Source organism: Staurois parvus, unplaced genomic scaffold, assembly GCF_062004578.1.
Source record: "Staurois parvus isolate SC_StPar_1 unplaced genomic scaffold, SC_StPar_1.0 ptg000450l, whole genome shotgun sequence".
Classification (NCBI taxonomy): Eukaryota; Metazoa; Chordata; class Amphibia; order Anura; family Ranidae; genus Staurois; species Staurois parvus.
In genome coordinates, this window is record NW_028318246.1 from 3325861 (window position 1) to 3352067 (window position 26207).

Sequence of the window (26207 nt, forward strand, 5' to 3'; positions counted from 1 at the left end):
CTCCAGTGAGCAGTGGGGAGGCAGAGTGGAGAGCAGTGACTAACAGTCACTGCTCTCTGCTCTGAGAAGACCAAGCACTGAGCAATAAACTTGGTCTTAGAGCTGATGTAAGAAAGCCGCAGTATCACTCAGATGTGACAGCATAGCAGTGAGTATATATGTTTGGTTTTTTTAGGCATCTGTTTACAAGAGAAATTCTTGACTGAAGGACCTGTGGAACGTTTTGCCGAATGGTTCACAAAATATCGGCGTTTTTGTGGTGAAATTGGTCCCATAGGAATGAATGGCGGAATGTTCAAAACTAGAATGGGAGCTTACAAAAGCTAGAGTGTGAGCTGAAAAATCAGGACATGATTTCTAAACTGCCATCACTCCCTCATTTTCAAGCCCACATACACAAATCTTATATCAAAACGTTCAGCTATCCCTGCTGCCACTAAAAATGTCCACGGGTAAGCCATAGTCCTGATAGTTTTTACAATATGACCATTTGTTTGCAACTCACGCCACCCATTGACATTCATTGAAACTCCACTCTTGCCACCTCAAATTTGAAGGGCAATTTCTAAACTGCGACTGTGCCTACATTTTTAATATTTCAGAGACATACTATGCATCAAAATGTAGGTCTGGGTCTTGTGATTCTCACAATATAAAGCTCTTCAGTATAGGATTTATAATTTTTAAACTACAACCGTTTGAAGTGAGCAAGAGTTGGAGCAGTTTTTTTTTAACCGCTCTTCTCTGCCCTTGCTGTAGAGTGAGTTGCCATAGGAACCCAGGTGTGTGAGCAGGCAGCAGAGTGGCAAGCCACTCCACCCAGTTACTCTGCCCACTCCAGTTGTAGACTACTGGTGGAGGCAAGAACACTTCATACAATTTTCCCAGAAATTGTAGCTTTTCTAGTTGCTGTATGTTGTTGATCTTGTTCCGGATTAGATTCCAGGTCACTGATAGTAGGAGGTATAGATGTTGGGTTGCTTTTATGTTTAGGTTGTATCCAAAAGGTATGCTCTTGGTGTAGCTTCTGAAGTTTTTTTTGCTTCCCATTCATGTCAAGTTTTTGTGTTTGTCTTTGTAAAGTTTCCAATTCATTCTTGATATGGTTAATGTTGGTAGGGTCCATTGATGTTAGGGTTTCAAACAAAGACTGCTTTTGTATCCTGATAGTTACCATTTTTCCATACAGTTTGTGAATGAGGTTATTCCTTAATCTCTCGCTGGTGCGTCTGCAAAGTCCTTCTCCATAAGCAGAGTTGATTGTACTCAATTGTTTCTGTCGCAAATGTACTAATACGGCTACAATCACCTCAAGCACCCTTTGGTGAAAACAGAAAGTAGAGATGCTATAGTAGCAAAGGTCATAAACATCTGGTAATATCCTACAATCCCTAGAAAGGTTCTAACCTGTGTTTTTTACACTGGCTGGGTCACTCTTTTATTGTTTCATTCTTGTCCTCTTAACCTGACTTTACTGACTAAATCTAAAACTGTCTGGACCCTCTGTAGGTTGTGTGAGGAGTTTCTCAGCTTCAATCTGAGCAGAGATGTTCCAGCTCACAGGATAAAGATCTTAAGTCCCAGTAGATTGAGCATAATTGTTACAGGGTCAGAATTAACTAGGCAGTTAGCCCTTTAAACACATATAGTTGCCCCCACAATGTTTTTTTTTAAAACACACACCATTCACAGCATCCATTGTTGTAATTCTGACCTTAAAAAATGTATATATCACTCACTGTTAACCCCAGATAGGAATACAATTTAAACTACAGTTGGTTCTTTAAGGAAGCAGGACTTCTTTTATTTCAAGTTAAGACATTCCCTAAAGATTTTTGATTATCATTTCAAGGAAAAAAATAAGGTGCAGGAAATATTTACTGAAAAGATATTGCAAAGCAAATTACTTGTAGAGTAAGCCCAATCTGATACTTCATAGTCACTGGTTCTCACAAATAACACTTAGTATTCCTTTTTTTTGGTACCACGAGAGTCCAGAGCTGCCAACACAACAACTCTTCTTCACCCTGTAGAAGTATTAAAGATCTAATTTAAATCCAATCAAAGGGTCTGAGGGATGTGGTATAGTTATGCTCTTTTATTTTCTGATTTTCCAGCGGGAACACCCTTTTAATGCCAAGTATCCTGTGCACATATCCCATATATTTTCCATATGACGAGGTTTTACAATCTGAAGACCAGCATAATATTTAAGAATATGTTCACATTTTGTAACAAAATAATGAATGCACATCTTTTTGCAAGTAAAAAAAATTGTACATGTATTATTACACTGGAGCCTGTAAACAGGCCAGGCTCCTCTAAGTACACTGTTTGCCCATACCTCCTGTACAGCCAGGCAGTTACAGAACTGCAGGAAAAGTCAACGAACTGCAAGCTCATAGTTCATTGAGAATTACAATCCATTGGCCGAGGTGGTCAACAGTATTTGTAGTTCTTTCATTCACTGATCTCTGTGAATGAATGACAAGGTCATGTGGGCAGAGACCTACACAGCTACGTACATTGTTTTTAAATTGTGACAGTGGGTATGGGGAGAAGATCCATTGTCACAGGGAGGGAGAGGAGGCAAGAGCTGGAACATGTTCTATTCTAAATACAGGTGCAACATGTAACATCTTCCAAAGGTGAACATAGCCTTTAATCTGAATGAAATGATGATTTATTAGATCCTATTGCTAGGTCTACTATGTCTTATTCGCCTCCCAGACCTTCTGGCCTAAAGTAGGCATATCAAAATCTGTCTTTTCCTTTCCTGTCTGTTAAGGTGATCTGCAAATACCCTTTAGTCAAATTAAGAGTGTTAAAATACTTGGAATGACCCAATTTTTCTATCAACTATTCCACCCAGGACAGGCAATAAGCATCAAATGTAGTTATTTCTGTATCTCAATATAACAGCTGCACCCTTAAGGGAATTTCATAACTACCTTAAAACAGCTACAAATGTAAATAGAAATCCTTTACAGTTAAATACTATAGCAGGGGTCTCCAAACTCTCTAAACAAAGGGTCAATTTAATATCCTTTAGAAGGGCCAAACTGGGGCAAGTGATAGTAGAAAATGTTCTGATGTTGGTGTCCATGAGAGCAATAGTGCCCCATCATTGGTGTCAGTGGGCATAATAGTGTCCCAATATTGGTTTCAGTGGGAGGAATAGCGTCCCATCATTTGTGCCAGTGGGAGGAATAGTGTCCCATCATTGGCGTCAGTGGGAAGAATTGTGCGCCATCTTTGGTGTCAGTGGGGGGGATAGTGCCCCACTGTTGGTGTCAGTGGCAGGAATTATGCCCCATTGTTAATGTCAGTGGGAGGAATAGTGCCCCAAGGGCTGGTTAAAGGCAAGCAAAGGGTCGCATCTGGACCCCAGGCCACAGTTTGGAGACCACTGTACTATAGTGTTACATGTGTAAACAGAAACAAATTGTGCATTACATGACCAAAACAAATCATCACGAAATTAAAACCCAAAATGTAAAGTGTTTAAAAGAATTCAATAACATACCAAACAGATCCACCACAAAAAGCACAAATTTATAACCGTTCAGTACCAAACACCTTTGGTTTGAAAAATAGCTCACCATATAGTTTTGATACCCCTGTATGTTGAATCCTCAAGTTAGATGGAATCCCAATTCTTGTATTTCAACATTAGACTTTATCATCCCTGATTTCTTTTATACACTTTACACATACAGTTGTGTTCAAAATAATAGCAGTCAGACATCACTAACCTGATCAATCACTGTTTTTGGTAGAAATTATATTTCTACATGGCAAATAATTTACTAGTAGGTGTAGTAGAGTAATAGAAATCCAACAGACCCAACAGTCATGACATGCATGCTGCTGATTCTGTGTAATTGAATCACTAATAGAAAGGGGCATGTTCAAAATAATAGCAGTGTGGAGTTCTATTAGTGAGGTCATTCATTCTTTGAAAATCAGGTGGCAATTATTGCCCTTATTTAAGGATGGAAGGCAGCAAATGTTGCACATGCTGGTTACAGTGCATTTCTCTCTGAAATTCTGAGGAAAATGGGTCGTTCCAGACATTGTTCAGGAGAACAGCGTACCTTGATTAAAAAGTTGATTGGAGAGGGGAAAACATATAATGAAGTGCAGAAAATGATAGGCTGCTCAGCTGAAATGATCGCAAATGCTTTAAAATGGCAACCAAAACCTTAAAGACGTGGAAGAAAGCGAAGAACTACCGTTCAAATGGATAGAAGAATAGCCAAAATGGCAAGGACTCAGCCAACAATCAGCTTCAGGAAGATCAAAGAAGGTCTAAACTTACCTGTGAGTACTGTTACAATTAGAAAACGCCTATGTGAAGCCAAGCTATCTGCAAGAAGCCCCCGCAAAGTCCCACTGTTGAAAAAAAAGATGTGCTGAAAAGGTTACAATTTGCCAAAGAGCACATTGACTGGCCTAAAGAGAAATGGCGCGACATTTTGTGGACTGATGAAAGTAAGATTGTTCTTTTTGGGTCTAGTGGCCGGAGACAGTTTGTCAGACGACCACGAAACACTGAATTCAAGCCACAGTACACTGTGAAGACATTGAAGCATGGTTGCACAAGCATCATGATATGGGGATGTTTCTCATACTACGGTGTTGGGCCTATTTATCGCATACCAGGGATCATGGATCAGTTTGAATACATCAGAATACTTGAAGAGGTCATGCTGCCTTATGCTGAAGAGGAAATGCCCTTGAAATGGGTGTTCCAACAAGACAACGACCCCAAACACACCAGTAAACGTGCAACATCTTGGTTCCAGACCAACAAGACTGACGTTATGGAGTGGCCAGACCAATCCCCGGATCTTAATCCAATAGAAAACTTGTGGGGTGACATCAAAAATGCAGTTTCTGAGGCAGAACCAAGAAATAGAGAAGAACTGTGGAATGTAGTCCAATCATCCTGGGCTAGAATACCTGTTCACAGGTGCCAGAAGTTGGTTGACTCCATGCAACACAGATGTACAGCAGTTCTCAGAAACAGTGCTTATACAACTAAATATTAATCAAGTGATTCAAAGGAAAGCAAAATCTTCAAACATTTTTCAGTTTATATAGTGAATGTTTGAGTTTGTAAAGAAGAATACAAACACTGCTATTTTTTTGAACAGTCTAATATCCACTTTTCTTCAATTTTTTTTAGAGGAACACAAATTTGATATATTTTTCTTCATGTCTTGATTTGGAATAGAATGTGTAGTGTTCCCAATGCATTTGTGTGTATGGAAATAAAAGCTATTAGAAGGATTTTGAACTTTATTCACTTTTTTCAACACACTGCTATTATTTTGAACACAACTGTATGTTTGATTTGTTTTATACACCTTGCATCTTGGTTTTGATAATATTACTATTATTATTATATTATTATACAGTGTTTATATAGCGCCAAAGGGTTTGCTCAGCGCTGTACATTAGCAAGGGGGACAGAACATGAGACAATACAGTACAATACAATACACGAGGGGTTCGAGGGCCCTGCTTTTTCGAGCTTACAATCTAGGAGGGAGGGGATAGTGGTACAGGAGGAAGTGGCTGTGGGGGATGGAGTGGTAGGAGGAGTGGAGGAGATCGGTTGTTAGGTGAGGGTGGGGTAGGCTTCCCTGAAGAGATGGGTTTTCATCTGATTTATTTATTTTTGCTATAACACAATAATACGTTATGTTTACCTTTTTTATACTGTTAACACTATAGCACTTCCTTGAAATGTTTTCTTTTTAAATTTGGATATTTCATTTTGTTTCCCGCAGAACTGTACTTCTTTGAAATGTATTTTCTCTGTGCTTCAGGTATCCGATAAGATCTTTACTTTAGTTTGATATGAGGCTTAGTTACAATGTCTTGGTAAATTATGTTAGTTCAGCCAAGTAATTCTTAAAGTATAAAAATTAATACAGTATAAAGTATAAATCATATGTGAACCCTTACCTTGTAAAATGAATCATTCAGTTTAAATAAAAATGAAAGGCACAACTTTTGTGTATGTATTTAGAAAAAACATTATATATCCATTTTATTTTTTCTTTAATAAGTGCCTTGTAATACAACTACTGTACATGGCACAAGATACACAGGAATATGAAATGTCAGGGTAATATATATGTATACAAATTTTGATGCATGTTATGCCAATATGTGCTGCATTAAGGCAGCACGTTCAAAATGAATGGGCTGCCAGTGCTACACAACTCACCAAAAATGGTACATGCACTGGTGAAAAGAGAGCTCATTTAAGCAGTGGAGAGAGGGTGCTAATGAGAGCAAGAATGGGGGAGGTTGTAGAGATGCAGTGTAGAAGGTTGCAGCATAGAGAGAAGATGCAAGGCTGCAGTTGCCAAAGAATTCATGCACAGTGTTGAGAGCAGAGGTGTAAAAGTGTGGTAGGTAAACAGGAGGGATTCAGTTTTTAGTGATAGGAGCTGTGTGAGGGTGGATTATGTGGATCAGATGTTGCTGGGAGGTGCTGAGGGTACTGGCCTGATGGTGAGAGCAGGGGAGCAGTGTGTAGGTTTAACAGTGGGAACAGAAGGAGCAGTATGCATGTAGGTGTTGGTCGAGAATTTGGCAAAGCTGTATAGTGGCATGCAGATATGGGGTGTAGGTGTGGACATGCACAGTAATGAGAGATGCATTGGTTAGAGTGGGGGGAAGCATGCACATGTGTAGTGGTGAGAGATGGGGTACGTTGCAGTGGTGGAAGAGAGAGTGCAGACACTGTAGATGTGTAGGTGCAGGTGTGATTGGTGATTAAAGAAGAGGGATGCAGGCATGTGTAGCACCCTCTAGTGTGCTACTAGAATAACTAGATTTAACAGGTTGGGACTCTATTGCCGTTCACCTGGTTCTGGAGGAAGATGGGAACCTTCCAGAAGCCAGTAGGTGGAAGAGGTGGAGACTTAATTTGCATGTTTGTGGGAGTCTAACTAATCCCAGGTTTGGAGACACTGGTAGAGTGGTGGACTAGCCCATAAATATGGGATAGTCGGGCTGGCTGGGGAGTCGGGTGGAAATTGTACATTTCTCTCTTTTTATAGACATACAGTGACTACACTCAGTCATAGCATAAACATGAGATTCAGACCTCGGCCAGAAGAAAATTTTAGTGACCGGACCTCCTTGAATTTTAATTCAATACCTCTGGCGTAGACGGTATTGAGAGAAGGGAGGGGTGCAGGCACAGTAGTTGCTAAGAGAAAGGTAGCTGTAGGTGCAATGGGTACTGAGAAAATGGGGTAGTAAAGACAAAATGGGTGCTAAGAGAAAGAGGGTTGCACCTTCATCTTTAGCAGGCTTAATTACCACCTTATTAATAGGTTTACACATAGTGTTATTGGACTGCACCCATACACTGTCATTGTATGGTTCAAGCTCACTCTGTTACACCACAGCAGTTCCAAAGCTGTCCTGGGCATCCTCCAGGTCCAACACATGTAGTCCATGTGAGATTTTCAGGGACAAATCTGTGGCTCTGCCTCTGGTGCCAATAGGAGGCATCCCAATTTCATCACCAACATGATTACTCACATCAACAGTGATTGTAAGAGAGTTCCTGCAAGAAGAATCACGATCGGGAACGCGCATCCGCGAAAGAGATCCCGCAGAAGAATTGCCGGTTGTGCGCAGGCTTGCAGGAATGCATGATCGCGCACATGCACGCACACGTGCACACGCACGGTGAAGATTGGCGCAAGACGGGCTATTTAAGGTGCACCTCTGCTCAGATTCAGTGCTGACTGGTCTTCAGCTCCCCCCCATGTCCTGCTTTCTCCTGTTCGTTTCCTTGTTGCTGACCCAGCTTGTTCCTGACCCCACTCAGTACTCTCCTGCACCCGGTTCCTGACTTCGGCTCTGATTCTGACATTGGCTTTTCCTCCTGATCCTGTACCGCGCTGCCCGACTGTTATGACCCTGGCTATCCTATGACTCCGCTTCAGTCCTGTGTCCTGGCTACAAACCTGGCTCTGCTGTGCATCTGGAAATCCACTGTACCTGCCTGGTCTATCGCTACCGTACCCAAATCAGAGGATATCCTGCCTACCAAGGTCATCATCTGCAAGATCCGCAAGCAAACCTCTGGCGCTCTTGTCCCCCTGGTCCCTAGACTCCCTCTGTTCCAACTTCAGTGGGGTCTGGGCTAGTGACACAAGTGAGGCCGACCTCGTCAATTCAGTCTCCCATCAGGTACGTGACAGTGATACCTTAATCAACATCATCATCATCATCTGCATTCCCAGAATAACAGCAGTGTTGTTGGTTTTAACAGGTTGTGTTTGCCTCTTATCCACTGGAGCCTGTAACCTGTTTATCACATCACCCTTTGTCTTTAGCAAGACACTCTTGTCCACTAGGGTGGCTCCACAGCTGTCATGGGAAATTTTGAGCTCTATCGCTGGGGACTCATTGGAGGTTTCCAGGGTCATCTCTGTAGCACCTGATGCTGTCATTAGGGAAGATAGCACTTATACCTTCTTGGCTACCTCTAGTACATCTTTCCCAGTACCCTGCTGGATTATCTCATAGTGAACCCTTGCCCTTACTGGTCCTTTGCCTTGCGGCAGGTTGAATGTTAACCTATGCCTCACCACTTCCCAGGGTACTACAGTGCAGCAAGTCCATGTCCATAGTGGAGCTCCCTGCCAAACTCACTCCCACGTCAGTCCCATAGCCAGTCCTTTGCACAATGGCAACAGTCTTACTCTTTCATGGGGTTGGTGTTATAATCTTCATTTCAGAGAGTTGTCTTTTCTCAGCTGCACTTTCACAGGCCAATTCCCCCATGTGGCCAAGGGACAGAGTTTCAGCCTTTCTGCGCTCTCCAATGCCCCCTGCAGGCCATACAGGTTTCCTGATGCCAGGGGTAACAACAGACCCAAGAATACAGTCATACCTCTTGCAGAATGATGTCACACCAACAATACTTGGCAACTCCTCAATGGCACATCTTCCTCTGTTTTTATGGGATATTCCTCTTTCTTGGACAGAACTCTCTGGCTCTTCCAGACTGCTTGGTCCCTCTATTGAGGACACAACTTGTCATGATCCTTAGCAGGCAGTCTCTATAGTTCCACAGGACTGACTTCACTGGCATTGCTACTGATAACCTCTTTCCACTGTTGATGCTGGTCAGCCTCCTGCACTGCACCCAAGGACAAAAGACAGTGAGCAACAACATGCCCCACTCGCCATAATGTGGACAAAACACTGGACTCCTTGTATCATCCAAATTTTTTATGCTGGTTTTCTCTCCATACCGGGGCACCCTTAGACTCTTGTTGACAGAGACAACATCTTTCACTACTTTTTCTGCTATGGTTACTGCAGCCAGGTGCCCCCTGCCCAAATCCCTGGCATTCTCACACAGGAAGTTTCTCTGAACTGGCTATCTAAAAAAAAGACATCCTCCACAGCCTTGCACACTGGCTTGCTACACAGTTCACATCAGAACTTTTCCTCTCACAGGTACACCACCTCTGCATGGAGAATAACCTGTTCCTGACACAATCACACCATTGGAGCAAAAACCTAGATGATTCCACCATCTGCCACCCGCATCTGAACACCACTTTTAATATGGGGGATGTTTAGTGCAGTGGTGGTGAGGGTTTTCAGTGAGTCATGCCAGTCCAAACTGTAACTAAGGGCTCTCTTAAGTCAGTATTTCCAACACAGCGGTTTCAGCTTCAAAAAGCACTGTAAGCAAAACCAGGTAATGAAATATACTAAGCCACCTGGCTTACTCTTAAGCAGCACCACTACTCTTGCCCGGATCCTTCAGGCCCAGTTCTCTGGCTCTCCTGACTTGCTCAGCCTTTAGTTACAGCACCTCATTGCACAGGCCCATGCCTGGCCTCTTGATAGTGGATCTCCTGGCACCTTGGGCTCTCTCACTCCCCTGAGACTTACAGACTCTCCATCCCTTGGACTCATGTAATCGCCTGAACTCTTTCTGCCTCCCAGACTCGCTCAGCTGTCCCAACTTTCTCAGTCCTGCTACAAATCCTTCCAACATGGAATGTAGTCTCTCAAGGGTATCACCTCTCTTAATGGAAGCACAACTGTTTCTGGCTGGAGCGCATAGCACTTTCCTGACAGGACCCCTGAGCTATGGTCAGGCTTTGCTTATTATGAGCATGTACACTTGCACATTCACACAAACTACTGGTCTCTAATAAGACATGGACACATGATTGAAGGCTTTGTCACTTGAAGCCTTCAAGCTCAAAATCCTGATCTGGGATTTTAAAACCTGAAGAAAGCCAAAAAAAACAATTTTATCTGCTCAAATATTCCAATCTCCGCATTTTGCATCAGTGAAAATTCTGTGAACCTTTATTTTATACTCACACCGTGGCACCTAGCACTGTCACACAACCTAATTGGAGAACTGAGGCTCTTGTGAACATTGCTGGAACAGGGGGGCTCAGGTAAGTGTTAGGGGCGCTGCTACACACAGAAGGTTTTTTACCTTCATGCATAGAACGCATGAAGGTAAAAAACCTTGAGACTTTAGAATCACTTTAGGAAACATTTTCAGTGACCGTATCATGGATAGAGATTCCATAAAGCACTTAGATTTTGTCTTTGTTTCATCATGCATACTGTATGTTGTTGATGACGACTGTTTGATGTTTGTTTTTTTAATTATATTAATTAAGAAATAGAAATTATATTGACATTGCCATTAAAGACATGAATGCTGCCTTCTCAATCCATATTATCTTTACAAAATCAAACAAAAAGCAATTTCTTAAAAAAAATTATGTCTGTCTATTTGTCTTTTCAAAGATAAATAGATAGATAGATAGATAGATAGATAGATAGATAGATAGATAGATAGACAGACAGACAGACAGACAGATAGACAGACAGAAAGAAAGATAATGTAAATAGAATTTGTTTTTGGATTGCAATCAGTGTATTTATCTTATGACACACTTTGTAAGAAATTGATGTGGGCTATAAGGCCTTTAAAAAGTGTTTTACAGCTGTGTCGTCAGTTAGCAGAAGGCTAACGCAAATAGTTTGCGAACACCCCCCTTTCTTTCAATTTTCCACACCTCTGGTCTACCTGCTTCACAGCTCCTTGCTATCGTCTTTTACAATCTGTCCCAAGAGTATAAGGAGTTATTATCCTTGTCTACAGATGAAAGAAAAGATGTTATAAGCTGTCATAGCTACAGCCCGGACTGCACTGCTGATGTATAGCCTGGGAAGACCTAAGGCACCTGACTGTTAGCATTGGTGCCAGATACTAATATGAAGGACAGTTTCAGAAACTGGTGAGCCAAAGCAGCACAACCTTTCACCTGAGACTTCAATTCCATCGCATTGGCAAGCGAGGATGTAAAAGACTGAGTACTTATCATAAATAAATACATTTACACAAATTAATGAGTGGAAATAAACGCTTTTATCTTGTGGCGCAATTTTATTTAGCTGCAATAATTATTGCTTTAAAATCTAGCATCCAACTACAGCTTCCCAGGAACAACTTTACTTATAATGGCCAACCTCTCTAATTTAAAGTTCAGATTGACTGTTGGTATCAGAACAGCAAAGACAAAAATAACATATATAAAAACAATTTATGTAATCTCCAAGATTTATAAGTATCTTCCACAATTTGTATACCTCTTCCGAAAAATTATTAAAATTAAAACATAGTGTCCATATTTAATCCGTGACCATACACTCCTTCAAAGTATTGTGGACAAATCAATTAGTCCTTGATCCACCTCTGATGTGTTATCATAACAACCATACGTGCACCTTCACCAGTTGTGCTTTCACTTGGTAAATATGACCAAACTGTTAAGTGAGGTCATAAATTGCTTGTGTCCCTTAAGAGGACTGTGGCTGGATGGGATTGAACTTTAAAAAAGCCAGAAACCACTTATCAACCACCACCTCCCAGCTTATTTTGAGGACACGGAAATCTTCGGTGTCCACACCGACTCACAAGAGAAATTTCCTGTTTGAAAAGCCGCACATGCATATTGCACTCTTTCCACTCTCCAGCCACACATCCTCAATAGGATTTTCTCACCTCACCTAGTGAGGATGTGTGGCTGGAGAGTCTTTGCTGCTGCTCTCTTGGTGCAGGATTCAGAACTGAACATGGCGGACTGCTGTTCTTCTCCAGAAACAGATTGTTGGCTACTACTGTGGGACTACTGTGAATGCCAGTTCAGCAAAGCGGTGATGCTGATCTTCTCTACGTCTCTGCTGGGAGTGGTATTTATGTTCTGGGAGCACATGGGTTCTTCGTCTTTCCTAGGAGTGGATTGCACTAGCCAGGCTGGAGGCAGGCTGCCTCACCTGGCTCTTGCTGCTGTGTGACCTGCCATGTAGGGCATAATGTGTATAAGTGAAAGGAGCTGAACCCTAGACATTTTGAACTGATGACCATCTGGGAGAACGGGGTTGTGAGCCATGTAACAAAATGATACATTATATGCTGGCATGTTTCTTACATTTTGTAAGTGTTTTTAATCTGGGCGCTAATAAATTGTTTTCTAAATAGAGAGCACTGCTTCCACTTTTCTGTTTTCCTTAATACATATTATATGAAAGCGTTGGCTGGAGGAGTGTATACTGTGGCAGTGCCAGAGAGGAGCTGGAAGATGAAAACAGAGGGTGTAAGTCAAGTCAGTCCACATGTTAATATCACGTACCTGGTGATGGAGGCCAATGGAGAGAGGGCTTCCCTTGCGGCTACGTTCCGGACTCCCCTGAGAGTGGGACAGTGGGAGTCAGGCCCAAAGTTGCACAGGTCGCCTGTAGGAGTGCTGGTTGGTGGTCCACTCAGAAGCACAGCTGGTGCACGGAGATAGGTCTGCAGACAGGAGGCGCCTGTGCGTGGTATGCAAGCCCTTCTGGGATTTGGATGTTTACTGGATAGTCGGTACAAGCCAAGGTCAGGTACCAGGTGGGAATTAGAGTGGACGTAGTCAGATGGGAAAGCCAAGGTCATTCACAGAGGAGCGAGAGAGAGAGAGTATCCGTAAGCCAAGCCGAGGTCAGATCGGGTAAATCAGAGTAGACAGTTTCAGGAGCAAGCCGAGTCAGTAACAGGAAATCAAAAGTCAGAATCACAGGAAACAGGAACCAGGAACAGGGCACGGGGAGCTAGAGATCATCCAGCAACCAGAGGAAGTTATGAGCCTCCTTATAAAGGCCGTCTGGCACCACACTGAGGCTGATGTGTACCTCTGCGGCCATGTAGAGTACCAGCAGAACTGCCAGATCTCCCAGAACTTCTGCTGTGGAGGACCCTGACAGTTGAGCGCATAATTACCTATTGATGAGGTCATAAATTGAGGTGAGCAGGTTTTTCACCTAATGGTGTTGGCACGGTTGGCACTGAGAAGAGAGAAGATTTATCTTATACACATTGCCCAGTGGTGTTATAGGAGACTTTTTTATGGGACTTTAATTATTGCTTAATATTTATATTTATATGAGATATTAGTCTGTTGCGCTACACTTTATTGTTAAGCATTATTAAGTGGCTCCTGCAGGGGTTGTGCTACACAAAGAAAGCTGCAGGAGAATCAGAATAATGGGAATGTGCATTTACACAAGGTAAAGCAGAGAGGAACAAATCCATTATTTATTCATCTCTACTCAAGGGGCAGTACTGGTATGCCAATCATTAGTATGGCATTTTTTTCCACATTATCAGATTATATATCCATATTCCTCTGCAGTATATGTAAATAGAGGCTAAACAATAGGCACTCATTTGTGGGTATTAGCTATAAGACCAGCTGTTGGCCAGAATTACGGTGGTCCTGCCACACCAGTTACTGGACTGAAGCTCATTTCAGATATGAGTGCACTGTATGTAGTGCACTCAGCCCCAGTGGAGGATACAGAGCTGTCATTAGTTCATTAACAAGACTGTCCACGTGCTGTACCCTCACCTTATTAAAAACATGTGTTTCTGAACCTGCTAATGCTGGTTAGTTACTTTAGCTCTGGTAGATCAGTGTTTCTATAGAATCTGTCTCTGCATTATGGTGATATTTTGCTCATTATAGTTACCTTCCTTTGTTTTCAGCTATACACAATTACTCCACAGCAATTGGATCTTCCTTTTTAACTTACTTTTGTAACACTCTGCCATGATACTGCTTGCAGGATGTTAATTGGTCACAAGATAACAGTGTCCTGCAGCCCACTTCTACCAACCATGTTGCAAAGCTTTGTGGGATTCGTGGGACTCTGCTGTTTGACAGCGGGCTAACAAACTACATTTCCCAGAGGATCTGGCATGTGGGCGGAGGCAAATAAATATTGAAGTCTGGAAACCCGGGACAGGAAGTGAGGGGTGAGAGTGGGTGTCAGGCACCGCCCGGCGGGATCTCTAGTGACCCACAGAACAGGATTCCCCAGGGCGCGGAGTCTAAGCCCCAGTCTGCCTTTTCACCAGAGCCTCTGATGGTGGGGATGGACTTGGTGCGAGACTGAAACCAGGTCGCGACCCCTGAGTGCACCCAACTGTGGTAGAGGGGTCCCGCCGAGGGTACGTGCCGGGGGGGTGAGCCTGCTGTGAAGAGGCTGACAAGTCCACGTCCCGAGCGGGATGGATGGATGACAGTCAAAAGGTCCAGGTCCCGAGCGGGATGGATGGATGACAGTCAGGAGTGAGCGTAGTCAGACTAGCCAGGTCGGTAACGGTGGAGGCAGGTAGGTACCAAACAGTAGACAGAGAGCAGCCGGGTCATGAGCCAAGGTTCAGCAATGGGAGGTCCAATAGTAATATACAACAGGCAGGAGAGTAGTCAGGGACGAGCCGAGGGTCAGAGCAGGAGAAGGTCAACACAAATCAGGACAAGCAGGATCGGCAACAGGAACACACTTCAGAACACGGGTACAGGAACTAGACCTTGCGGCAACCTAGTCACCGTCTGGCCAGTTTAAATAGTGCACCCTGCACAGTCATTGGTGCAATTACCGACGCCGACGCCCAGGTCCTAGTGCCTGCACATTAGTGCACCTAGGCAATCTGTGTATGTGCAGACCTGTGCGCCGCTGCGAGACCCGCAGTCCCTGACATGGCCCCCCCCCTACGGGCAGCCTCCGGATGCCCAACCGACCCCTCCTAGACGGCTGCTTCTGAAAGAATTCCCGAACGAGTCTTGGGGCGTGAACATTTTGGGCTGGCTCCCATGAATTCTCCTCAGCCCCCCACCCCTTCCATTTGACCAAGAACTGAGTTTGGCCTCTCCTCTTCCTTCAACCTAGGATTGCCTCTACCTCAAACTCCTCTTCTCCGTCGATGCAGAGGAGAACGACAGCTTAATTCCGAGCGTTTCACATAGAGCCTTCCAAAATCTAGATGTGAACTGAACCCCCCTGTCTGACACGATATCCTTAGGAATCCCATGGAGTCTCACTACCTCCCTGATAAAAACCTGTGCTGTTTCAGAGGCTGTAGGTGTGTCTTTTAAGGGTACAAAATGGGCCATTTTGGACAAACGGTCCACGATCACAAAGATCGCCGTATGGTCCTGAGAGGGTTGAAGTTCCACAATAAAATCGATGGAGATCATACTCCATGGTCTGTCAGGAATTGGTAATGGGCGTAATAGGCCCCAGGCCTTGCTCCTAGTAGGCTTATTCCTTTGGCAAATGGTGCAAGTCTTAACATATGACTCGCAATCCTTGGCCATATTGGGCCACCAAAATGTACGCTGCAACAGTTCCTGGGTCTTGCGTACCCCAAAATGCCCTGCTAACGGGTGGTCATGGCAATATCCAAGTATCATAGTATGGGCTTCCTCGGGAACCACAATCTGATTTTCTTTCCAAAGAAGCCCCTCCCTATTCAATAAGGGGATACCGGGTGGACCTGGCATACCTACGGATGCGGTCTGCAGTCTAGAGTGGAGCTCGGATTGTAGGGCCAGAAAATTTCCCGAGGACAGAATGGTGTCAGGTTTGGGAGTCTTGTCAGGGTCCCCGAACATGCGGAAGAGTGCATCGGGCTTAGTATTTTTTGACCCTGGCCTATAGGTGATGTGAAAGACAAATCGTAAAAAGAAGAGTGCCCACCTGGCCTGACGTGGTCTTAGGCACTTGGCTGTCCTCAAATATTCTAGATTCTTGTGGTCTGTAAATATTAATATTGGGTGTAAGGCCCCCTCTAGTAAATACCTCCATTCCTCTAGTGCTACCTTAATCGCCAGAAGCTCCTGATCCCCGATATCGTAATTCCATTCTGCAGAAGTCAGTTTCCTAGAGAAAAAGGCCACCGGTGCATGAGCTCCTTAATGCCCTTCCTCTGTGACAGAATTGCCCCAACCGCGTTCTCAGACGCATCTACCTCTAGGATATAGGGTAATGGTGGGTCAGGATGGCTCAGAATAGGGGCTTCAGTGAAAAACGTCTTTAAGGATGTGAAGGCTTCCTGCGCTTCCGGCGTCCACTGAAAACGGACCCCCTGTCTGGTCAACTGGGTGATTGGGGAAACCAGGCCAGAAAAGTTCTTGATAAACTTTGTATAGAAGTTTGCGAAGCCAATGAAGCGTTGGACCGCCTTCTTGTCAGTAGGTACTGGCCAATCCAAAATAGCCGAGACCTTTTGAGGATCCATGGCTATTCTCGTGGTGGAGATGGTCAGACCCAAAAAAGAGATACTATGCTGTTCAAAACAGCACTTGTCTGCCTTGGTGTATAGGCCCTGTTGGCGGAGCCGCTCCAACACGCACCTCACGTGACCTCTATGGACCTCCAATGACGGGGAAAAGATCAGGATGTCGTCCAGGTAGACGACAACGAAGATGTCCAGATAGTCCCTGAACACGTCGTTTATGAAGTGCTGGAAGGTGGCGGGCGCATTACAAAGGCCAAATGGCATGACAAAATATTCAAAATGCCCGAACCTGGTATGGAATGCTGTTTTCCATTCGTCCCCCTCTCTGATACGGACTAGATTGTATGCACCCCTCAAATCCAGCTTAGTAAAGACGGAAGATGACTTCAATCTTTGAAAAAGTTCAGGGACCAGAGGTAGCGGGTAACGATTTTTGACAGTCACTTTATTCAAGTCTCTGTAATCTACACAGGGTCGTAAGGATTTATCTTTCTTCTCCACGAAGAAAATGCCAGCTCCAGCTGGTGATGTGGAGGGCCGAATAAACCCCTTGCGGAGGCTCTCGTCTATATATTCCTTTAGAGCCCCTAACTCCCGTTCGGACAAAGGGAATATCCGCCCAAATGGTATTTCCGAACCTGGGAGAAGATCAATCGGGCAGTCATATGGGCGGTGCGGGGGCAGGACATCTGCCCCCCGCTTACTAAACACGTCCAAGTAGCTGTGGTAGGCTGAAGGAATGATTTGGGCCAGTCCTGCATCTACATCCAGACATAGCAAGGCCTGCGGCACCGAGGGTGTTCTAGGGAGGCAATGCTGCTGGCACTAGGGTGACTGGAAACTAATTGATCCCGCCTTCCAATCAATCTGTGGGTCGTGGGCTTGTAACCAAGGGAGTCCCAGGATAACCGGGAACAGAGGGGATGCAATGGCATCCAGGCGGAGGAACTCCTGGTGATGGTTTGCCACTGTAGTGCAAATAGGTGGGGTTTCACGGTCCACCACCCCTGACCTAATACGGGATCCATCAGCTAAAAATATATTTAACCCCACCTCTCTTGTCTGTAAGGGGATCTGCTGCTGAGCTGCAAAGTCCAGATCTATAAAGCAGCTACATGCTCCAGAATCTACAATTGCCGTGGTTACCACAGTTCTCCCCGGCAGCTGAAGTGAAATAGGCACTGCTAAATAACTGATACTGCTTCTATTTTTACAAGTAACCGTAGAAAACACAGCAGAGCACTTACCCATCTTGGCTGGACAGGTACGCACTATATGGCCGGCTTCCCCACAATAGAGGCACAGACGGTTTACCTGACGCCTCTGACGTTCCTCAAGCGTAAGTGGAGGCCGAATACTTCCCGATAACCCGAATCCCGATGTATCTGCAATCTCCTGATTCCGGTTGACCCATAGTGACTTAGGCTGGGCTGCAGCATGAGGTGATATCCAGGTTGGTCTCTGATCTTGGTTGGACCTTTCCTGCCTGCGCTCCCGCAACCGGCGGTCAATCTGAATGGATAAGGTTATCAGGCCCTCAAGAGTATCGGGTATGTCCACTCGGGCCAACTCTTCCTTCAATGTTTCAGCTAAACCCATGTGGAACTGGTGATGCAGGGCCGCCTCATTCCATTGGGTGTCACTACCCCAACGCCTGAATTCGGCTGCGTAGTCCTCCACTGCTCGGTGACCTTGCCTCAGTGTATGTAGGGACATCTCGGCCGTTGCGGCCTGTTGTGGGTCATCGTACAAAAGCGCCATCGCTTTAAAAAATAACGTTACCGTTTCTAACTGTGGGTCTCGGGTCTCTAGTAGTCGGTGGGCCCAGTTTTGTGGTTCATCCTGTAATAAGGAAATAATGAACCCGACCCTCACGGTTTCTGACAAAAACGTTTGAGGCTGGAGGTCGAAGTATAACTGACAGGAATTACGGAAACTCCTGAATTTACCTCGATCCCCGTTAAAACATTCCGGTGTGGGGACACGGGGTTCCGGTGCAGGTATCGAAACTTGTACTCCCCCAGAGGGGTCCCCAGACTTTCTGGTAGGTGTGGCTAAAGTCTGTATGTGGTCACCCAATTCTGTATAACCCTCCTGCAGGGCCCTAACCCTCTCTGTGAGGGTTACCAAATGTTGACGTATGTCATCCAGAGGGGAAGTTCCCCTTCCAGGCTCAGTCATGGCCGCAAGGTACTGTCAGGCACCGCCCGGCGGGATCTCTAGTGACCCACAGAACAGGATTCCCCAGGACGCGAAGTCTAAGCCCCAGTCTGCCTTTTCACCAGAGCCCCTGATGGTGGGGATGGACTTGGTGCAAGACTGAAACCAAGTCGCGACCCCTGAGTGCACCCAACTGTGGTAGAGGGGTCCCGCCGAGGGTACGTGCCGGGGGGTGAGCGTGCTGTGAAGAGGCTGACAAGTCCAGGTCCTGAGTGGGATGGATGGATGACAGTCAAAAGGTCCAGGTCCCGAGCGGGATGGATGGATGACAGTCAGGAGTGAGCGTAGTCAGACTAGCCAGGTCGGTAACGGTGGAGGCAGGTAGGTACCAAACAGTAGACAGAGAGCAGCCGGGTCACGAGCCAAGGTTCAGCAACGGGAGGTCCAATAGTAATATACAACAGGCAGGAGAGTAGTCAGGGACGAACCGGGGGTCAGAGCAGGAGAAGGTCAACACAAATCAGGACAAGCAGGATCGGCAACAGGAACACACTTCAGAACACGGGTACAGGAACTAGACCTTGCGGCAACCTAGTCACCGTCTGGCCAGTTTAAATAGTGCACCCTGCACAGTCATTGGTGCAATTACCGACACCGACGCCCAGGTCCTAGTGCCTGCACATTAGTGCACCTAGGCAATCTGTGTATGTGCAGACCTGTGCGCCGCTGCGAGACCCGCAGTCCCTGACAGTGGGAGAACAGGTGAGGAGGAGAAGGCCGTGTAGGATGCTAGACTGGGGCAGGCCGCAAAGAGAGTGAAGGGAGGAGAAGAAGGAGTTGTTGGTCGCTGATGAGCCTGGTGAGCTGTCCTGCGAGCCTGTGGTCCAGAGTGCTGCTGTCCGAAGTGATCTCTGAAGGAGGAACCGCAGGAATACTGGGGGCCTCAATCTGCAGAGACCAACAACTACCTGACCGATGCCCCAGATCAGGTGAGAGAATTCCATTCTCAAGCCATTCAAGTTGCCAATGACATTGCTCAAGTCTGCTGCTTTCTGCCTAGTTTAACTGACTCTGTTCACAAGTCACACATGAGGTCTAGTTCACTTGGCCCACTGGTTACTACACCTTCAGCATAATCCAATCAAAGGAGCCCACTGCTGTGCCTTTCCCTCCGCAAGCTAAGCCATATTACTGCTTTCATCGCAGTTGGTCCCACATTCACCAAAGAGCTCCTGCCTTGCTGCAGTTTGCCACTGGGGTCTTAAGATGAGTTAATCCTTACAGAAAGGGCTGCTGCTCATATTTGTTTATCCTTGCCTAAATCTGCATTTTACCCTGTGTGCGTTATAGGGGTACCATCCAAGCCACCTACCATTTAAAGGGGAAGCTCCTTTCCTTTTTATTAACCCCTTTTTAAGGAACTTCTACCTTTGCTTTCAGAGAGATTTGAATTCTTAAAGTGCACCAACTCGGGCCCCATCAAGCATGCAGAATATCTCATACTGCAGGTTAAAGGGACATTGACCTATTCAATTAAGCCTCAGAATTCTTTGCCTCAGAATTGAACCCTGTCACCTGCCTCTGAGAGCCCAAAGTGAGATAGCTGCTCTGTTTGGTGTAGTTTTTCTAGCTCACTGGGGAAAGACATCTCAGAACTGAAGTTACTGGCTAAATTCTGCATTGCAGAACATCCATAACTAATTGAGATTTTGCTGGGTTTGACTTGTACTTGAAATTACTATGAGTAGTAGTTATTATTTTATGCACAAACATTTCTGTTGTTTTACTGTGCTTACATTTGATCTCAATACAATCAAGATATCAGTTCACTCTAAACTGTCTGTGAGTCTATTTTGTGGTTGCGGCCAGAGGGTTGGTCTGACTGGAACTTTAAGGTGGTGTCCGCAGGGGTTGGGCTTCCAGAGCTGGGTCAGGTAAGACAGGGAACCTAAAAATTACTCAGCGACCCCTGAGCGGGTAGTGCTACGCTGATATACTGTATTATACAGAGATCACTATACTATGTGGAATGTATGATACTTCACTGGCTGCATGCTTGTTTGCTCACTAAGTAGGTAAGCTTGTACCTGCAAAATCACAGCAGCAGTGCCAGTGCCTTTATGTATATCCTGACAGGTTCCCCTTGAAGGCCTACAGTAAAAACAGTGTCACCCAATGGTTTAATTTTCGAATGTGAGCTGGAAATAGAAAACCTGATGCGTAATTTGAGCTTCATTCTTTTTTTTTAAACATGCTTTATGTTAAAAAAGATTAACACTCTTTAACTGAAAACCTTATGAAATCACACCATTGATGTTCCAGATTATGGTGCTACAGAGTAAAAGTGAATTCATTGTTCTTGAATGTTGGTACTGCAAAGCTTTGCCCTTCTCAGCATGTTCAGAATATCTGCACTAGCAGCATCATCACATAACCTCTGTGGCCCAGTTATAAAAGATAAATGTCAGCACCTCTGGGATTGTATTTCAAATGTTTTCTCTCCATTTTTCTTGTTAAGTAAGTGATTCTCCAAAAGTTCTCTATTAATTAACAAGGATCATTAACTCCTTTCCTGCTGGGATAAATCAAAGTGGCCCTAAACCTTAAAATTGAAGATGTTCTAACCTTTTGGGAAAATCTTAAAATTTTAATTGTGCCTTGGCAGTAATATGACAAAATTAATATTAGTCTTGAATTTCTTCTTTAAAATAGAAGATAGCTTCCCAGTATGTAAGGGTGCCTAGGCCTCTGTCCTACAGCCTCTTAGTTGTATATCTGTGGGGTGAGAGGCACTGCTTGCTGTTATTGATATTCTCACAAGATCTGAAGTGAGACATGGTGATCTCAGTAATGTGATGCTCATTGTTCTTTTTGCTGGAGAGAAAGCTGCAGTATTATGATCTCCCTGCTTCTGCTTCAACCAGTCATAATATTCCCCCAAAAGTAATTGGATCACCATTCATCAGGAGGCAACTTTGACATGAGGAAGAAAAGCCCTGCTCTACAACCAAGATGGATGTGGAGCATGTGATCACTTACATTCATGACATTTTCTTTGCCCCTCCCCCATGCTGCTACAACAGCTTGTCTGCCTCTAAGCGTTGTTTACATTCCCATTGGTTAGAGCATCACTCCCTTTTCTTGCTGGTCCCATCGTCTGCTTTTTTTTTTACTCACAATAGAGAGTGGTGAAATCAGTAAAAATGACTCCCATTAGTGTGTGGGATCGATAGGGCCATCCACGTAGCAAATTTGAAATAGTTCCTCACCAACTGGCTGATATTTGAATACGTTTATCACTGTTACTGTAACAATCATGAACAGAACAAGTGGTAGCTAGTAAAAGGGAACCAGAAACTGAAGAGGAACACTGTCTACAATGGAGACAAATTATGGAACTATAGTGGAGTGCCCATCACTCACCATGCTCAGGTGCACGCCCCTTTAACTTCATTTCCCACAACTCCCAGGGTTTCTGAAGACACCAAGGGAAGATAGTTTCTCTGCTTCCCTCCCTCAGCATCTCAGAAAGTACACACCTGATAACGCAAAGGGAGCTGGGCAAGTGACTTGCAATCAGGTGACAGGCCCTACACTATCAGAACCTGAGTGCACACTTTCAGGCCAGAACCTAAAGGCTTCTCTGGAAGACTCAGCTACTGTGGAGCTACCTTCCGCAATTTCTACCAGAGTACTTTAGCTCCAGTGGGGTTTCCCTTTGTCCTTGGGCTGTGTATCCCTCCAACTGTTTGTTTGTATTACCCGAGCTACCCAGGATTTTCGCTGAAAGGGATGTTTATGCAAAAGTGGCTGTTTGTGTTCTGCACTGTTTTACTGAAGTAGTAATTTTCATCAAGACTCTCTGTTTCTTAGAATCTTATAGCGACTATGCTCTGCTTGCACGTTACCATGATTGAGAAGAGATATTGCTGTGAAGAGTCCATGTTCGTGCATAATCTGTTTTGTATTGCTCTGCATACATGCTCTTTGCCAATCTGACCCTGTTTTACATTAGTGAGTCTAATTTTGCACCTGTTAGAAAAAAAAACTGCAAGAGACAGTTACTCCTTGTCTGATCATGTGGCTGATTACCTAGTCTGTTGAAGAACTACGATGGGTAATACCTACCAGGGATTCCTCAGATTTTACCCAATAAAGTTTTGGGTTGGCTCAGGGGTGGACTGACAACTCATGGGGCCCCAATGTGCCCACACTCAAGCCATGCCCACACAAAGCCCCACCTACATATTGCAACTCTGTATAGAGGGGGCATTTAACCACATGCCGCCCAGCCACTGTAGAAATACGGCGGCAGGGCGGCACGGCTGGGCAAAACCACGTTTTAAAACGTGTGTTTGCAAAACAAGTAGGGGGCGCGCATGAGGTGCGCCACCGCCCTACCTGTCCCGCTGATCACGGCCGCGGATTTTAGTCGCCGGGTCACAGCCGGTCGTTACCGGCTGTGTCCCGCCGATTAGCGGCAATCACTGACAGAGAGCAGGGCTGCAGTAGCTCTGCTTTCTGTCAGTTCCCTGTCAGCTCCTGACATGCTGAGATGGAGAGAAGAGTTTATCTCTCCCGATCAGCGTGTCCCCCGTGCAGTACACACCCCCGCCCCCTAGTAAACACTCCCCTCACACAGTTAACCTTTTCAGTAAATAAAAAAGTTAACCCCTTCCTCCCCAGTGCCATTAGTAGAGTGTCAGTGGTTTTTTTTTTGCACTGATCACTGTATTGGCGTCACTGGGGATGTCAGTGACCCCAAGTCAGTTCCCCCCCAGTGTCAGAATGACTGCCGCAGTCCTGCCATAAGTCGCTGATCGCCGCCATAAGTCACTGATTGCCGTCATAAGTCGCTGATCGCCGCCATTAATAGTATAAAAAAAATGTTTAAATCTCAGTATCTTTACCGCCATTGGTAAACACTATAACTGTCATGTAAACCAATTAATTTACACGTATTGGGTTTTTTTTTAGCAAAGACATGTCGCAGAATGCATTTTGACTGAAATTTATGACGAAATTTGATTTTTAAATATTTTTTACTGGACATGTTTTATAGCAAGAAGTCCAAAATATTGTTTTTTTTTTCTCAAAAATTGTCAGCATTTTTTTTTTTATAGCGCAAAAAATAAAAACTGCACAGGTGATCAAATACCACCGAAAGAAAGCTCTATTTGTGTGAAAAAAAGGACATAAATTTCATTTATGTACCGTATTGCATGACCGCACAATTTTCCGTTAAACTAGCACAGCGCTGTATAGCAAAAAAATGGCATAAATTACAGTATCTATACCATAGTTTGTAGACGCTATAACTTTCACACAAAGCAATCAATATACACTTATTGGGATTTTTTTTACCAAAAACATGTAGCAGAATACATTTTGGCCTAAATTTATAACCAACTTTGAGTTTACTATATATTTTTTATAGCTGAAAGTAAAGAATATCGTTTTTCTTCAAAAGTTTTGGTCTATTTTTGTTTATAGCGTGAAAAATAAAAAACGCACAGGTGATCAAATACCACCAAAAGAAAACTCTATTTGTGTGAAAAAAAGGACGTAAATTTCGTATGGGTGCAGCATTGCATGACCGCGCAATTATCAGTTGAATTAGTGCAGCGCCAAGTAGCAAAAAGAGGCCTGGTCATTAAGGGGGGTAAATCTTCAGGAGGGCAAGTGGTTAAATATCTACTGCAGCAGAGCCTGCATAGACGTTGGCAGCTTCTTTCTGTTGAAGCTGCTGGGCATTTCCAGGTTTAAATATGGCTGCTGTGAGGTAGCCATCTTTATGACACAACCAAGGGCATTTTCTAAAAGCAGTGGGCCTGTGTGTGAAATCATAATTTGGGCCTTAATACCAGAGAAAGAAGTGCATCTCAGCAAATATTTGGTGTGGTTTTTGGGCGCTGTAGGAGTTGCCTGCTGGATACATAGTACAGTAAAGCTGCCAGAGGATTGAGAGGTTAAATGCCTTGTGCAGCTTTTTGGTTCCAACTCAGCTCCTTCCTGACAGTGTTGCCAACACCCCACAACTTTTTTTTTTAACTGACAAAACATGGACAATCTTCTGAAAGAGTTACTGAGAACCTAAAAGAGAGGGGGGGGGGGTTGAAAGAGGGAGAGGGCAGTGAGACACAGAAAGAAAGGGGGTGAGAGAGAGGGGGGTGAGAGAGACAGCATGAAAGAGAGGGGACTGAGAAAGGGGAGTGTGAGAGAGGGGAGAGAGAAGGGGGGAATGAAATAGACAGGGGGTGAGATCACTGCATTAGCTATGATGAAGGAATCAGTGTCCAGTCATGTCACCTAATATCACAGTCTCGTTTCCTTCTTACCTTCCTGCGACTCGCCGACTCCATCAACAGCTGCATGTAGCAAGGCAAGATTACAGCCTGGAATCTGACCTGACCAACTCTTCCACTATATCACACCTGAGCTACTTCCGGGATCAGGGCGGAGGCCACTGCCGCCTCCTCCTTTGCTCCCCTCACCACCACCGGCAGTCCTCTGCTCATCTTGCCTCCCACCCTGGGCTCCCCTATCCCTCCTGCCAGGTCCCCGATTTCAGGCGGCCGCATTTTTCAGACAGACCTAAATATACTGCCCCTGTATGAAATGTGTGGAGCCTCTCATGAGACCCCCTACTGACCCCGAGCCCTTGAGCAGTGCCCAAGTGCCCAAAAGGTCAGTCTACCTCTGGGTTGGCAGCATTCAACATCTCCATTTTAACCTCCCCCAATTTTAAGAAATACACACTAACACTTAATATGGTTGTTACAGTTTCCAGTGCATTGCATCCTCTAACTTTACAGCAATATTTATCAGGAAAACCTTAAAGAAGGTTCTTTTTTATTTTTGGCTTTGAAGTAGAGCATGTTCACTTTGCAAAGTGAAATCTTACTAGTGAATATATTTTTTTTGCACGATTGTATCTTGTGCACAAACGTTTCCCATTGTTTCACCTCATTCAGTAAGATAAGTGAAAAATCATGCTCTTTAGTATATCACCCAAATTACTTATTTTAATGTACAGCTTGTTCTGTTTTATTAGGCTTTACAACCAGCAGTGAAAAGCATTATTATATGTGATTAATATCTAGTTCCAAATATTATTCTTATAATAAAAAAAACTTAATTATGTTACTGACCATTATAATGATTTGTTTATGTATTTTTGTTTCGTGACACACACAATGCCTTGTGGAGATTTACACAACCTTTAGCTGGGCCTTTACAATAAATTAAACAATGGTTTCCTAAAATTCTTCTATAATATTTGGAAAATAACTTTTTGGACGCTCATTTTAGATGATTCTACAGAGCTCAAGTTCGTAATTTAATTTGCAATTAGTCTGAGCAAAAAAAAAAAACCTTTAAAAATCTAGTGGTTGACCTG

At 44.4% G+C, this 26207-nt stretch overlaps 1 pseudogene; it reads right to left on the bottom strand.

Annotated features, from left to right (window-relative positions):
* LOC149453161 (uncharacterized) overlaps positions 1-18409 on the bottom strand; it is a 37418-nt pseudogene extending 19009 nt beyond the window's left edge.
* Positions 18410-26207: the final 7798 nt, after the last annotated feature.